This window comes from Erpetoichthys calabaricus, chromosome 18, assembly GCF_900747795.2.
Source record: "Erpetoichthys calabaricus chromosome 18, fErpCal1.3, whole genome shotgun sequence".
NCBI lineage: Eukaryota > Metazoa > Chordata > Cladistia > Polypteriformes > Polypteridae > Erpetoichthys > Erpetoichthys calabaricus.
In genome coordinates this window covers 19,595,428-19,611,323 of record NC_041411.2, presented here as the reverse complement: position 1 = coordinate 19,611,323, position 15,896 = coordinate 19,595,428, and the positions used below count along the sequence as shown (strand labels likewise).

The 15,896-nt window shown below is 40.3% G+C and overlaps 2 protein-coding genes across 3 annotated transcripts in view; both read left to right on the top strand.

The window, feature by feature from the left end:
• The window catches only part of ypel1 (yippee-like 1), a 1,016,165-nt gene that overhangs the window by 610,163 nt on the left and 390,106 nt on the right, over positions 1–15,896 (top strand). The gene's annotated exons all lie outside the window — the stretch shown is intronic.
• si:dkey-215k6.1 (transmembrane protein 132C) overlaps positions 1–15,896 on the top strand; it is a 410,128-nt gene that overhangs the window by 192,197 nt on the left and 202,035 nt on the right. The window lies entirely within an intron of this gene.

The window sequence follows — 15,896 nt, the reverse complement described above, 5'->3', positions numbered from 1 at the left end:
TACTTAAACTTAGGCCTTAAACCATTCCAGGATGTAACTCTTAGGTTAGCCAAGAGGGAGATTAAAGAGAAAGAATGGAAAAAAACCAAAACAGACTAAAGAATTATACCAAGGCCAAATTCGGTCACCGTGTTCCTCCCACTGGCAGCACAAAGCTTAAAGCTTACTCATAGTGCTCCCTTCTGTAACCCCCACACCCTAAAGCAGGCAGCTAAGCAGAACATACACCTCATCCATCACCTTCTCCCTTTCTGTACTACACATGTAAATATAATACAGACAGACTTCGCCCCTCAGCGCACACAAGTGTAGTTCCCTCTACCACAAATATCCAGCCCAGGCATTCGAGGCACCATGAGAAATAGTCTGAGTCAAAAAACCAAGTGAGATGCATATCCATTATATTAAAGATGCAGAGTAATATAGCAATAACAGGTCCGCATAGAACCGAATAGCAGTACATAATAATAATAGCATAACATCACAAACACCAGAATAGATGGAGGGGGTTGACCTGATTTCTGAGACAAATAAGAAGGCAGTAGGCATTAAGGAGAACTCACAAGTGGTCTGACATTTGTCAGTGTTCCCAAGGACTTTTTTTGCTCCCTTCTTTTCCAGATGAATGAGAGAGCTTGAGATGAGCTACATACAAAAGAAGTGGCTACAGGACTGCTTCACAGATGCTTTTCATTATGGGGTCGTCCATTCCTGGCTTGGGTTGTTACTGAGCGGCACTCAGAAAATGTGAACTTACTTGCTGTCAGATAACAGGTTATGAGTTCTCTGTGCCTGCTTGCATACATTCTGATGATCCGTGATCATTACAAACCTCACTACCAGGAGCCTCACAGGTAATATCTTTTAATCACAAGAGGGAAATCGCACAGACTGGAAAATAAAACCACAGCTTCTTCAGAAAGTCACTGGGATTACCCCTGCTGTATTTTCTTTAATGCCTATAAAAAGGATATTGTTTCTTTTAATTCTTGTGCTCCAAATCCACAACTTCCTTGACAGAGATGCAACTTGGCACTCCAGTGCTTGGATCTGATTGTTAAGAGTTCAACAGCTCCTCCGTTTACTTTTTTTTTTTTTTTTTTCTCTCCTTTGACTTCATTCATGTTTTGTTGAAACGTGCCAAGCTTTTCTGGAAAGTTGTAAGGCGTTTGCCATGGTAAAAGGCTGCTCAGATAAGCATATCTTTGATGAATGAGGTCCTACTTACCTTACTGGTAGAGGTTCTTTCTTTCATAGTGAAGAGTTCTCTTTGTTAGTCTTGATACCTTGGTGTACTGTAGGATTGTCTTGGTAATGACATCAGTAAAACCTCAGATGGAAATTCAGCTCAGCTAAAGGATTTAAGTTGGGGTTTGAGAAGCAATATGTAGGAAAACGGAAAAAACACATGGCCCCCAAGAGCAATCAACTATCATATGATGTAGATGGGGGAGATCATCAGTGAAGATGCATTCACTACTGGACAAAGCCGGTATCGCTACAGACGTATGTATGTATGTATGTATATATACACAGTAAATTAGAATTTTATTTTATTTATTTATTTTTTTTTAAATCCTATCTCCTTATGTCAGAAAATAAAGAGAATGGTCCTCGGACTGAACCCTGGAGGACTCGCTATCTTAGGACAAACCGGAATACAAAATTAACAATATTAAAAACATTTTGATGAGTATGAAGTAGGCAAAATGTGAAGAATGCTGTTTAGCCAACTATATTCTCGAGCTAGTGTAGTAAACTGCAATGAACAGTAGTATCAAAAGCATGTCTTAAGGTAAAACCTGCTTATCTTGTACTGGTGGAGATGAGAATAGTATTTATAATAAACGTTAAAGCAGGTTCTGTGCTATGAGCCAGGCAAAAGCAAGACCTACAATTTACATACATAACATACAATTTTCTCTAAAACATTAGAATGAAAAAGTAAATGGGAATGTGTTAATACCTCAAGCATTACGCAAGATATAATAAAAGTATTAAACTTGATACTGACAGTATCAATTACTAGGCTTTCAAATATCATCCCCCAAGAAAAGAACTTTGTGGGCACAACACAATGGTAGCTACATACAGTAAGTTTGTAGCAAATATGAGACATTTTTACTTGAGAGACTGCATTTAGTTTTCTTCTACTGTATGTCAGTCATCTTTCTTTTATAGAGCAGCTCTCACATCAGCTATCATCATATGTACTTTTAGGAATAAAATTATGCTAAAATTACAAAATGTAAATATATACAAAGTTACAGTACTGAGTAGGGGTTTTGATGCAAAGCCAGTGTTCACTGACACTACTAACAGGGCTCAGAAATATTGAGGAGATCAGCTTCAGAGGATCTCGTCTGTGTGACAGCTTTTTACAACACCCCTATCTCTTTAAAATGTGCGCACAAAGACAGATCTGTAGCATAGCAGATGTAACAATGACCGCGTTCTGCCCTAGAAATATCTATCTACCTATCCCAATATTGGAGTCAAAATGTAAATGCTCCGGCCTTGAATTCTTGCTTTTTTTGTAGCTTAGCTGTCATTAACCAATGAAAGTAATGGTTTAATTACTTATCCAAAAATATATCCGGCATAAAATTTCATGATCTTGTCTGAATAGTGTGTCGTTAACATCCAGTCAGCAATAATACAAACACATACTGTCTATTTCTTTTTGTACTGTTATGGTATTGTTATTGCATGTAAAGTGTGGACATCTCCCAAGGGACCTGCTTCTTGTGCTTTTACTACCCTAAGTTCTTGTCTATAAGCCGGACTCATGTATTAGCCGGAGACCAAAAATCATACGAATTTTTAAAATAAAATCGTATCATAGATAAGCCGGACTCATGGATAAGCCGAACGTACTATAACCTATAACTAATAGAAGGGAGGGAGGTCAGTGGTCTCACTCGCGCCCATTTAATTTCTTTAAGGGGGGAGAGAGTGTGAGATATTGCCGTCTCTCTCACTCCCCGCATGGCGCGGTTGGAGCGGCCGGAGCGCGTTCTTTCTGCTCTGGGCGTCGCCGAGTCAACACGAGCGCGTAGCGGTCATTTAAATTGTGATTTTATATGTAAGCATATTTAAATATATATCGCGGATTTCTGCGGACAATGGGTCTTTTAATTTCTGGTACATGCTTCCTCAGTTGGTTTGCCCAGTTGATTTCATACAAGGGACGCTATTGGCAGATGGCTGAGAAGCTATCCAGCTTACTTTCTCTCTCTCTCTCTCTCTCTCTCTCTCTCTCTCTCTCTCTCTCTTGCGCTGACGTAGGGGGGTGTGAGCAGGGGGGCTGTGTGCAGCTGCTTCCTGAAAGAAATGCTGCACGGAGCTTCGCATACTTAAAAGCTCAAAGGGCACGTATTGATTTTTTTTATCTGTCTCTCTCTATCTCTCTCTATCTCTCTCTCTCTCTCTCTCTCTTCCTCTCTCTTCCTGCTCCTGACAGAGGGGGTGTGAGCTGCCGCCTTCAACAGCTTTGTACCGGCGGTGCTTCGCATACTTAAAAGCCAAAAAACCCTATTGATTTTTTTTTTGACTGCTTGCTTTGCACTCCTTTGAAAAGGAAGATATGTTTGCATTCTTTTAATTGTGAGACAGAACTGTCATCTCTGTCTTGTCATGGAGCACAGTTTAAACTTTTGAAAAAGAGACAAATGTTTGTTTGCAGTGTTTGAATAACGTTCCTGTCTCTCTACAACCTCCTGTGTTTCTGCGCAAATCTGTGACCCAAGCATGACAATATAAAAATAACCATATAAACATATGGTTTCTACTTCGCGGATATTCTTATTTCGCGGGTGGCTCTGGAACGCAACCCCCGCGATGGATGTATAAGCCGGACTTATGTATAAGCCGATATTCTATTTTTTCATTTTCACAACTTTTTTCCTTAGATAAGCCGCGGCTTATTGACAAGAATCCATTTTAGGGTTTCTAAGTCCTATATACAGTAAGAAAGTTCAACTTTATATGTACATGGTACATTCTTACTTGCATATTTCTTCAGAATGGTGACCGTTTGATTGCTTCTCACTCTCCACAGCATCCCCCCCCTCTACTGTGAATAGCACCGTGGTCAGCTTTTTTCTTCCAATGACCCACTTCTTGGTGTTTGTGAATTTAAGGGTGGGCTTCTTGTGCTGGCAGGTAAACCTCTTCTGTGTAAGCTGGCTCATCACAGTTGTTAAGACATTACTGATACTGGATGTGCGTTTGGTCACACAGTCAAAGGCAACTAAGTAGTACAAAAGGGGTTTCAGCACACAACCCTGAGGAGTGCCTGTGTTGGGGGTCAGGGTGGAAGATGTCAATCCTCACACGTAAGTTAGGAAGTCTAAAGTCCAGTTGTTTCAAGATGAGGAGTGTGATGGTCAGCTTTGCTAGTATGCAGTGTTAAATGATGGGCTATATCTTATAAAAAGTAAATGTCTGGCACAGCACTGTTTATTATCTAGATATACAGTACACCCCCAAAATTTGCGGGGGTTACGTTCCTAGAGCACCCATGAATTGTGAAAAACCGTGACTTTTGGATGTGGTTTTAAAAATGCCTTTTAAATGCCCATTTTTGATAGTTTTAACCCTAAATACAGTATGCCCCCAAAGCACTTTAATTTTGTTGCAAACTCAGCTTAATACATTAGTACATTACCTAAAAAATTACCTTAATACATTACCTAAAAACAGAATGTAAAGGTAAACCTGTATACTGTACAGTACTGTACTGTCTCCCGTGGTGCTAGAATGTAAAATACCGATGTTACCGCTATACGTACTGTAATTCATGCAAGCGCGTTTTCTTTGTTTAAGTAGAGTAAATATGTAATTTTATTTTAATATACAGTAAAATGTACAGGTACTCGCCAATGATGAATGATATTGATGATGATAAAGTAGCTGTGCAGAGGATTTAAAACTCCTCAGGTGGCGCCTCTTCTTCAGGCGCTTCAGGAGTCGTCGTATCTTTGTACGGGTCGTCTTCTGGTGGGGTTTCGTGCTGGCTTTTCTTTATAAGTTTCAGGAACGTTGTGATAGGAAGTTGCTACATTGTCTCCTGTAGCGAACTGCTAGTACAATTGCCGTGCTTTCTCATGGATGATGTTACCGTCCAAGGGGATGTTCTTCCTGCAGTCAGTGATCCACAGTGCCAAGGCAGATTCCATGCTGACGATATTTTTATTCCTTACGGTCATTACTTTTTTGGCACTATCACAGAAACTTACAGATACGGTACTCCAGATTGCTGCTTCGTTCTTCTTTATGTAGCATACAGTGCTTTCATTAATGCCATAGTGGCATGCTACTGCAGCATAACTTTTTTTAGTTCCCGGAGCAAATCCAGTAGTTCAACCTTCTCCTGGAGTGTTTTAGACTTCTTCTGGCGCTTAGGCTCAGTTCCAGAAGCCTTAGAAGGTACAGGGCGATTTGAAGACATTGTGTGTGTTTTAAGAACAACAAAACAATAACAAAATGGAAAACATGAGGACACTTGGCTGGAGACGCGTCACAAAGCAGCAGTCAATCATCAGCAAGGAGAAATGAATAAAGCTCATGGATTGGCTACTTTCACCATCCCAAACCGTGGTGGTAAACCCACTCACCAGGAGACACGTAACATGGCAGCAGTCAATCAGCAGCAAGGAGAAATGAATAACGCTCATGGATTGGCTACTTTCACCATCCCAAACCGCGTTTCTCTCAGCGGGCGGTTGCTTCCTGTTCTCCTTACAGCACAGTATTGCCACGAAAAAAGCCGTTAAAAACTGCGGAGGATATTTGCGCTTTCCGCTAACAATTAATAGGTTCTAAGAAAAAATCCATGAACGACTTAGTCCGTGAACCCTGAACTGCGACTTCGCGGGGGTCTACTGTACCAGAATGGTATGAAGTGCAAGAGATCGGGCAGGCTCTTTGGAATAGTTGTAATTGCATGCAAACTGGAGGTGGTCCAGGCTACCTGGAATATTACAGTTTGCGTGTCCTAACTCAAGTCTCTCCAAGCACTTCATCACTCTTGGAGGGCTACAGATCTGTAGTCCTTCAGACAGTTCACTTTAGTTTTGTTTGGCACAGAGACCCATGATTGTCGGAGCATGATATTAAAGATGTTATTTAGATGCCAGCTAATTAGTTGCTACAGGTTTTTAAAACAAAGGACCATTTCATTGAAACCAGACACCTTATGAAAATTTAAGCCATTTAAAAACCCTCCTGATGATCGTGTGCAGAAATGGAACAGGACGAGTCATGTGATGCTGCAGGCAACTGAATGGTGGGCCAGCTATTCAGTTATCAAAGGTGGAGTAGAAAGTATCAAGTTCACTGTGGAAGGAAAATGTGGATGAGATTGAATTAGGTGTTACAGATTACAGATGTTTACAGATTACAATGTATCAGTTTGTTTGCATTCTTACTGCTGTTCTACTCCGTCAGCAGTTAGCTACTTTAATTTTCTTTCTGAGCTCGTCCCTGCATTTCTTGTGTGTTTCCATATTGCTGTCCTGAATTGCACTGGTGTAAGCCTTCAACGTATTCTTGATATCGCTGGTGAGCTATTGCTTCTTATTATAAAATACTCCGGTTGTTCCTGTAGGCCCACAGTTATCCACACATTACTCCCATCACAGTGCTTGCATACTTAGGCTGATCTGATGAGGAGTCTTTGAGTGTATCCCGTAGTCCACACACACAATTACTGTTGTTGCCAGCTCCTCTCTCTTTTTAGTTTCTGCTTGTAAGGTTGTAGCAGGGGGACGGACAGGAGATTTGGCCTGCCGGAGATGGGGGCGCGTTTTGAGGGGAGTAAATGTCTTATCAGGGTGGAGCAGTGACTCAGAATATTAGCAGCCCTCACAGGGCCTTTGACATGTTGATGTTTAACGTAAATGGTCCATAAATTTGCCTTGCTGACGTCCCCAGCAACAGTCCAATTCTCAGGATGTTCACATTTGAATTCCTTAATACTGTTGTACTGACGTTGAGCACATTGTTGGTGTGGACTTGTAGAGGAGTATTTAAAAGTCGCTAGAAAAACGCCACAGAGCTCCCCCTGAGGTAAAATCGAAGACCTTTGATCATTAATAACCTTAGCATTATGTTTACCCTAGGACAAACAAGCCAAAAGCTTTATTTTTTTTATTTTTTTTTTTTTAACAAGAAAAAACATTACATGTTTCTGGTACACATAACAAAAGACCAAACGTCAACTTAAATACTGTGTGTCTAGTACCTGCTGCTGTGCTGATGCAGGTTTAGTATGTGTTCTTTGTGTGATATGCTTAGTGACGGTCGCCATCATAGAGCCTGGTGTTGCAATCAGCACAGTAAAAGTGTTTCTTTGTGCACTTTCTTATTTTTTACATTTTTTTTGCTTCCACACGAGGGGCTAGAATGTCAGTGCATGATTGTAATGCCGCTTGAGCTACTGCAGCAAATTCACTGGGCATTTCACAGCGGTTTGGTCGTTTGACTTTGAATCAGTCAACTCACGTCTACATCACTATCACTTTTCCTGAGCAGTGGTTCAGTTTTACTTCATTCTTAAACTGCTTTTTGTTTGTCATTCTGTTTTTTGTTGGAGGTCCACTCGTGATTATAGATGGGCTATCCTAGAGTTACCATAAAGTGGCAAAAAGCATATAAATATTCATTCCTTTTTTTACAGCATGATATTTCATCCACTAAATGAAAGCAGAATACTGTCCTGAGAGGCTTAACACTGTAAAACATATCATTACATGTCACCCCAAGCAGGATTTGGGTTTAACTGTAATTGCATAGAATTGCAAGCCTGAGTCACGCTCAGGGTTAATGGCAAGGAGGTTAAATACTACAGATCAGGTAACAGTGCTTACAGACAATTTTAACATACATGGAGTACCATGTATTGTTTTTCATAAAAACACACTCCACCTCCTCTTCTTTTACCTAAAATTTCACTCTGATTCCCACGAAAGACTGCATTGTATTGCAGCATCAGATGCCTCCGCAGTTAGCCATGGCTCTTCCTGAAGTTAGTTTCACATGAATATGATCTGCTTTATCCTCCAGTGACTGCATGTGGGTCAGAGAAATGCAATGCAGGATGTCAGCTGCTGTCCTGTTCTGCTCTCTCTCCTTGTCTGATCATTCCCAGCTGAGTCAGGCCGCTTTTACTGGCTGTACATAACTGATAACAGCAGATCAGTGCGTAACAGTGTTAGACATGCATTCGGGCACGCACTCACAAATATAATAGAGGTGACACAGAGTTTGCCACTGACTCATGCGTCCAGCATTCTGAATATGGACATTGATTTAAAGATTTCAGGCAACAACATTCATTCAGTAATGAGTTTAGGATTATCACAATTTTAAACCATTTATATTGGGTGACAAAAATACTGTAGCTGCACCCTTGAGGAGAGGTTTGTACCTCACAGAAGCAGATTGAAGGCTGGTGAAAAAATAACACCGGAGTAAGGGGACCCAGTCTAGTTTGTTACTAGATACTGTCAAGCCCGTGAGCATTAAACATGAGGCAGGATTTTTGGTCCAACTGACATATTGATAGGGAAGAATTTGGATGTGACATAGCCTTTACCATGGTTTCTATTTGCCCTAGAAAGGAGAAGAACTCTCCGCAAGACCAGTGACATCACTTCCTGTCTTGACTCGTCAGCCTTGACTCTTCTGCTACAGTTCCACTGCCGCAGGAAGTTCACCACTCTGGACCAGACAGCTAGCCAGAAAGGATCTCCTGTCAGAAAGAGGTCATCTTTAAACAGGCCATGAGAAGCCTATATGTCGGCAGTTGCGTTTAAACCATTTTTTTGCTATCTTCTTCTTCCTTTACCCCATTTATTGTCTGATGATGAAATCTGTGCTGCCCCAAGCATTTTATCTGTTTCTTTGCTTTATTTTACAATTCACAAAAGCACACATACTCCCACAGTTGCCTGCAAAAACCCAGTCAAGTCATAGATAGAATTTTATTTGTCCCTCGAGGGAAATTTGGCATATTTGGTAAAGTGATAGATAGCAATTCAAACTTGTTTATATGTGGAACTTGTGAGACAACAGGATTTCATTTTACTTGTACCTTTTTATTTGTAGCCTGTATACTGCCTTTTATCATCCATCGTGTTATTTTTACACTTGCAACAACTTCATTTTTTGTTCTGGGAGAAAAGAGATGCTAAGATGGTCCCTTTTAGTGTTAAAAGTACATAGAAACATTTTCTATTTTAATGCCACAGGCACTCCTAGTGTATGGCATCCCATCTGGAGCTGATTCCTGCCCTGCATCTGATACTTGCACAGTATAAACTGGCCACCAGTGACTGTGAAATTGAACTGAGTGGGTTAAGAGAAGGCGCCAGTGTTAAACTCTGCACGGTTCACTTTTATAGTACAATAATTTTAATGTGCAATAATGGGGAGCAGTGAATGAAATCTAAAGATTTTGCTCCATAATTTGTTTCTAATGGATTTTCTCCCACAGTCCAAAGGCATGCTGTCAGGCTGATTGATGAGTGTATGTTGGTGGGGTCTGAGAGTGGGTGTATGTGAATATGTCCTGCTTAGACTAGGGTTTCATTTTAGACTGGTTCTTGCCATGTGTATTTTTCTGCCATCATAGCTCCCTGTCATCCTGTGCCACAGAAAGATGGTTCCTGCAATTCTTTTTCAGGTGGTCAGAGTGGTCTTTGGTTAAGATTTGTTTACAGAAATATGCTTTATAAAGAAAAGTAACTTAGTTTTTAATTGCCAAATACAACAGACAGCTGTTTCCTACAGAGTATCTTGTTAACACAGTGTTTATGGCATGTTGTCTGTTACTACAAAAATTAAAGAATTTAAATATATATGATGAAACAGTGAAAGCATTAGAATTAAACTAATCCAGTGGTGTTTAGTAAACATACATCTTTGTCCAGTGTCGGTTGCTGGGTGTTCCTTGTAAAAGCTGACTTGGCCCTGTCTAAACACAGTCTGACTTTGAATGAACCTCTCAATTTTAAAACCTCACCTATAACATACACTGTGGGCCATAGTGCATACACTCTAACAATAAACTTCATGCAAAGTTGTTAAAATAGGAACATACAGTACTGTGCAAAAGTTTTAGGCAGGTGTGGAAAAAATGCTGTAAACAAAGAATGCTTTCAGAAATATAAATAATGATTGTTTATTGTTATCAATTTACATAATGCAAAGTGAGCGAACAAAAGAAAAAATCTAAATCAAATCAATATTAGGTGTTACTACCTTTTGCATTCAAACCAGCATCAATTCTTATCGGTACACTTGCACAAAGTCAGGGATTTTGTAGGATTCTAGTCAGGTGTCTGATCAACCAATTCTACCAAACAGGTGCTAATGATCATCAAGGTCACACGTAGGTTGAAACACAGTCATTAACTAAAACAGAAACTGCTGTGTAGGAGGCTTCATACTGGGTGAGGAACAGCCAAACTCTGCTACTAAGGTGAGGTTGTGGAAGACAGTTCCATGTCATGGCAAGATTGAGCACAGCAACAAGACACAAGGTAGTCATACTGCATCAGCAAGGTCTCTCCCAGACAATGATTTCAAAGCAGACTGGGGTTTCAAGATGTGCTGTTCAAGCTCTTTTAAAGAAGCAAAAAGAAACGGACAATGCTGAGGATCGTAGACGCAGTGGCCGGCCACAGAAACTTAGTGCAGCAGATGAAAGACGCATCAAGCTTATTACCCTTCAAAATCGGAAGATGTCCTGCAGTGCCATCAGCTCAGAACTGGCAGAAACCAGTGGGACCCAGGTACACACATCTACTGTCCAGAGAAGTCTGGCCAGAAGTGGTCTTCATGGAAGAGTTGCAGCCAAAAAGCCATACCTCTGACGTGGAAACAAGGCCAAGCGACTCAAGTATGCACGAAAACATAGGAACTGGGGTGCAGAAAAATGGCAGCAGGTGCTCTGGACTGATGAGTCAAAATTTGAAATATTTGGCTGTAGCAGAAGGCAGTTTGTTCGTTGAAGGCCTGGAGAGCGGTACAATAATGAGTGTCTGCAGGCAACAGTGAAGCATGGTGGAGGTTCCTTGAATGTTTGGGGCTGCATTTCTGCAAATGGAGTTGGAGATTTGGTCAGGATTAATGGTGTTCTCAATGCTGAGAAATACAGGCAGATACTTATCCATCATGCAATACCATCAGGGAGGCATATGATTGGCCCCAAATTTATTCTGCAGCAGGACAACGACCCCAAACATACAGCCTAAGTCATTAAGAACTATCTTCAGCGTAAAGAAGAACAAGAAGTCCTAGAAGTGATGGTATGGCCCCCACAGAGCCCTGATCTCAACATCATCGAGTGTGTCTGGGATTACATGAAGAGACAGAAGGATGTGAGGAAGCCTACATCCACAGAAGATCTGTGGTTAGTACTCCAAGATGTTTGGAACAACCTACCAGTTGAGTTCCTTCAAAAACTGTGTGCAAGTGTACCTAGAAGAATTGATGCTGTTTTGAAGGCAAATGGTGGTCATACCAAATATTGATTTGATTTTCGATTTCTTTTTTGTTCATTCACTGCATTTTGTTGATTGATGAAAATAAATGATTAACACTTTCATTTTTGAAAGCATTTTTTGTTTACAGCATTTTTTCACACCTGCCTAAAACTTTTGCACAGTACTGTATGTGATGATGAAATATTTAAAATCAATAATGTAAGGGTACACATGCCATAGTAGCTTTAGGAACTAACATAACAAAAGCACAGAATTGCTGTATGTAGTCTAGACGTCTTAGTGCCCTTTTTGTTGTACATTTTGTGCAACTCGGTGAAATGCAGAGGAGGGTCTTTTTTGCAGCATTCCTCAGGTTCAGTTCAAAATGCAGCCTCCCTAATTAATCTGAGTGAATAACAGAGTATTTAACATAGCGCCAAATAACAGGTTACATGCTTGGTTCCTGCCATTTAATGGTAAAGGCCTTGTCATCTGTGTGTGAGTTAAAGGTACAACGGAACTGCAGTGCTCTGAGGAATAGATGACCTTTTACTTGCTTTTGTTTCTCACCAGTTGCTGCCCAAGGTGGACTTGCTGTATTCCTTCTTGCCTCTCTCCCTGCTATGATGGATTACAAGTATTCTGAAGCCGTGCTGGAAAATTAGTTGCTTGTTTTCCAACTTCTGCTTTTATCCTTTTAGACCATAGGCAGCAATCTCCAGTATCCCATCGGGGTTAGGCCTTAAAGGGTGCCTTCATGATCAGTACCTTCACTAAGCACCTCTTTTTTTTGGTTTTGGTCCCACCAGAACTTTGATTCTTCTCTTTTTGTACCCAATCAGTTATAGATTTCTTGGTGCTGTTAAGATGCCTGTCCAGTTTCATGATTCAAGTTTGGCTAACCTGTACTTGTCAAACTTGTCTCTCTTTAGAGTCGTCTGGTGCACACAGAATGTTAAGCTGGACTAAACCAGTGCAAAGAGCTCAGGGCCTGTGACTGCAAACCAACCCAATCGTCAATTCTCCACCACACGTTTGATATTTGGCTTGACATTCTTTTGGTTTTATGCGGTGTTCGATTTTCAGTAAGAGTGTCATTGTGCATACAGAACAGACTTCTCTAGTTTGGCTCCAAAGGGCATTTCTGAGACGCAACTTTGAATAATGAAGCTGTGCTGCCATATTTTGTTCTTCAGAGAGGAGGAGCTTTTTTAGGACTACTCTTCCATGTCTGTTCAGTCTTTTTTTTTTTTTTTTTTTTTTTTTTATCATAGCAGAGTCCTGAATTATAACTTTTTTGGTTCTTTGAAATTTCGTGAAAAATAACATGTCTGATCTTTCCAGAGATGCTCTCTTGTGGGAAGACTGACCGCTTTCTTGAGTGTTCTCCATTTGTAAAGAATCCTTCTCACAGTGTTTTGGAAAACGTGTATCAAAATGACAGAGTCACAAGATGATGCTGAATGGGGCTTTATTACATTGTACTGTTTTGAAATATCTGACATTTTACTGGGCTATGGTTTTGGAAAATGACGCACAGTCTGATCATTTAGGATATGAACATTGTGAACAACTATTCATAAATTAGTCATACAATTAAATATCTTTTCCCCAATTTGTGATTGGTGCCATCTGTTATCACCTCATTTACCTTTTTCAATCTTACATAATGGCTTCAAACATTTAGGAGCAGAAGGGCAGCCCTAAATGAAAGCTTGTCAGGAGGTTGACACTGAATGGAAGAGCATTTCTGTAATGTTAAGACCGCAGTGGCAGTGCCAGTATAGCTAACCTTAAACACAGACAGTAGTGGGTAGCATGAAGCAGTCAGCCAGAGCCTTCGGGAGAAGAAAATTCAAGCACATCTCTCCAGTTTTGATGTCACTACACTGGTTACCTGTGCCATTTAGAATTGACTTTTTAAAATACTGTTTATGATTTACAAAGCCTTAAATAATCACAGAATGCCTCAGGCCTTACATTCCAAATCGTAACCTTAGATCTTCAAATGAGTGGCTGCTTATAATTTCAAGAGATAAACTTAAAAAGTGGTGAGGCGGCCTTCTGCTGTTATGCACCTAAAATCTGGAATAGCTGACTGATACAAATTCGCCAGGCTAATAAGGTGGAGCACTTTTAAAAAAAAAAAAAAAAAAAAAAAAAACTGTTAAAAAAACCATTCCTTTAACATGGCTTTGTCATAGCTTCATTTTAGTGTAAGCCTGATGTTCTGTATATGCATTTATCATGCTCCTCAATCTGTACTAACCCCTACTTTCTCTGCTGTTACGGTTTTCTGTGGTGGTGATCTGCGTTTCCACCACCTGATCAGGGCACCATGCAGTGCCTACATTGATGGATCAAAGGCCAGAGGTCCACATGGCCATCATCGTCTAATTCGTCCACGAGAAGCCTGTAAACCAGGAGGATTGGTTGAGATCATTGATGATGATGATGATGATAATAATTCATTACATTTATATAGCGCTTTTCTCAGTACTCTGTTTGGTAGAATGTCTAGAGGGGGCTAGGTGGTCTCATGGCCTCAGAACCCCTGCAAATTTTGTGGTTCCCCCCCCCCCGGCCATCAGACCTTACTTTATTCTTTGTTACTTAGTATTGCCTAATCTTATTTTTATATTTTTACTTTTTTCTTTCTTCCTTTTGTAAAGCACATTGAGCTACATAATTTGTATAAAAATGTGCTATAGAAATAAATGTTGTTGTTGTTCAGACTATGCGCTACAGCATATGCACATATCTATACCAGTATACAATGTGTAGAAAATATCAAGGTAAATACGTTTAGTTCACTTTGAATGAATAAGTAACCCAATACACGTGCGGTCACAGATAAGCAAAATGAAAAATATAAAACGGTTGGTGATGCAGGCGTTCTTAGAGTATCCGGTCAACAGATCATTTTACTAAAGGTATTTCTCTGGTATTCAGTTCTTCTCCTCACCATGTCTATGGTTTCACAATGGACACCTTATCCTTTCTGTAGTTTCAGCTGTCAAGTTTATTTGGTAAGACTGTCCACCAGATGGAGGTTTTTGTTTAGTGCAATCGGATATTACTGTAGATGTTCAACAAATTAAATCGAAGTCAGGTCGATTTTTGGTTTTGTTTGAGTCACAGACTAGTTAGAGGGTATGTCGTATTACAGGATGGGTGATCACAGGCTGTCATGTAATGTAACATGGCCTTTATTTAATTCTACAGTTTGGAGTGACTCTGGAATCTTGTGGTTTTCAGTCTAGGTACTGAGCTAACTAGTGTGCTAGTTAGTGTGTCTCATTTAAACATCCATCTCTGTCCATTTCCTAACTCAGCCTGGGATTTTCAGATGACGCCATCAGAAGAGAATGCCAGACAAGAGCATGTTGGTCATTTGGGGCACCCATCTCCAACAGGTCATTAGCTACTGTAGTCTTCTTCTAGTGGTAGTCCAGAATTCACTTTGGATTTCTTCACGAGGCCATCTGAATTGTTTGCTACCTCTTGAGCTGCACTTATGATGGCAGGCAAAAGCAACAAATATCACAAGCTGCATTTTCTGATGGTCTGAGCGTAACTGGTTAGACCCTGCAAAAGGCTTGTGTGACCCTGGTAAGTTCTGTAAGCAGGCATTTCATCCCACAGGCGCGACACTTTGTATTTTTTAGCCAATTTACATCAGGCTTTTTATTAGTGTGAGGCTTCATTGTGTTTACTGCAGCACACATAGATTTCAGAGAATATGTAATAGTCAGTAATACACGCACTGGAATGAGCTCCCATGCTGGAGATGGAGCAGAATGCAATAATATCATTATGAGCAATTGTATCCTGCAGGCAAGAAGATTGGCTCTGGACAGTTCAATATTGTAGCACAAAACTTATTGTTTTTTGCAGAAAGACCCCTGTCTCCTTTTGGTCTTTAAATGGAAGTTGTTAACTCCTCGAGTACTGTACTTAATACCTTCATTGTCCGGTGCTTACAATGACAACAGTGAGTGTCTCCTTAAAATATGAGAGTAAGCTATAATGCAGTAATACAGTAGCACAAGACCTGTTTGGATTAAACCCCATGGAATTGTTTTAAAATGATCCATAATGCCATCAAATACTTAAACAACAAACTGATATGCAGACACATTCTTGCCATACGTGTAATAATAATGAATAGCCAGTGGCATGGCTACCCTTCAGCACTTGTGTTGTAGGTCCAAATTAAGGTTTGGGAACAATGGATGTGAAGTTTGTAAATCCTCCCCGTTTTTATGTTTCTTTCTCTGACTATGCTCCTTTCTTCCCATGTCGCAAAGACTTGCAAGACAGGCAAATTGGCCAATCTGACTTGTCGTGGTAATAGTGAGTGTGCAATGTGATTGATTGGCTTCTCTTTTATTTTAATTTTTT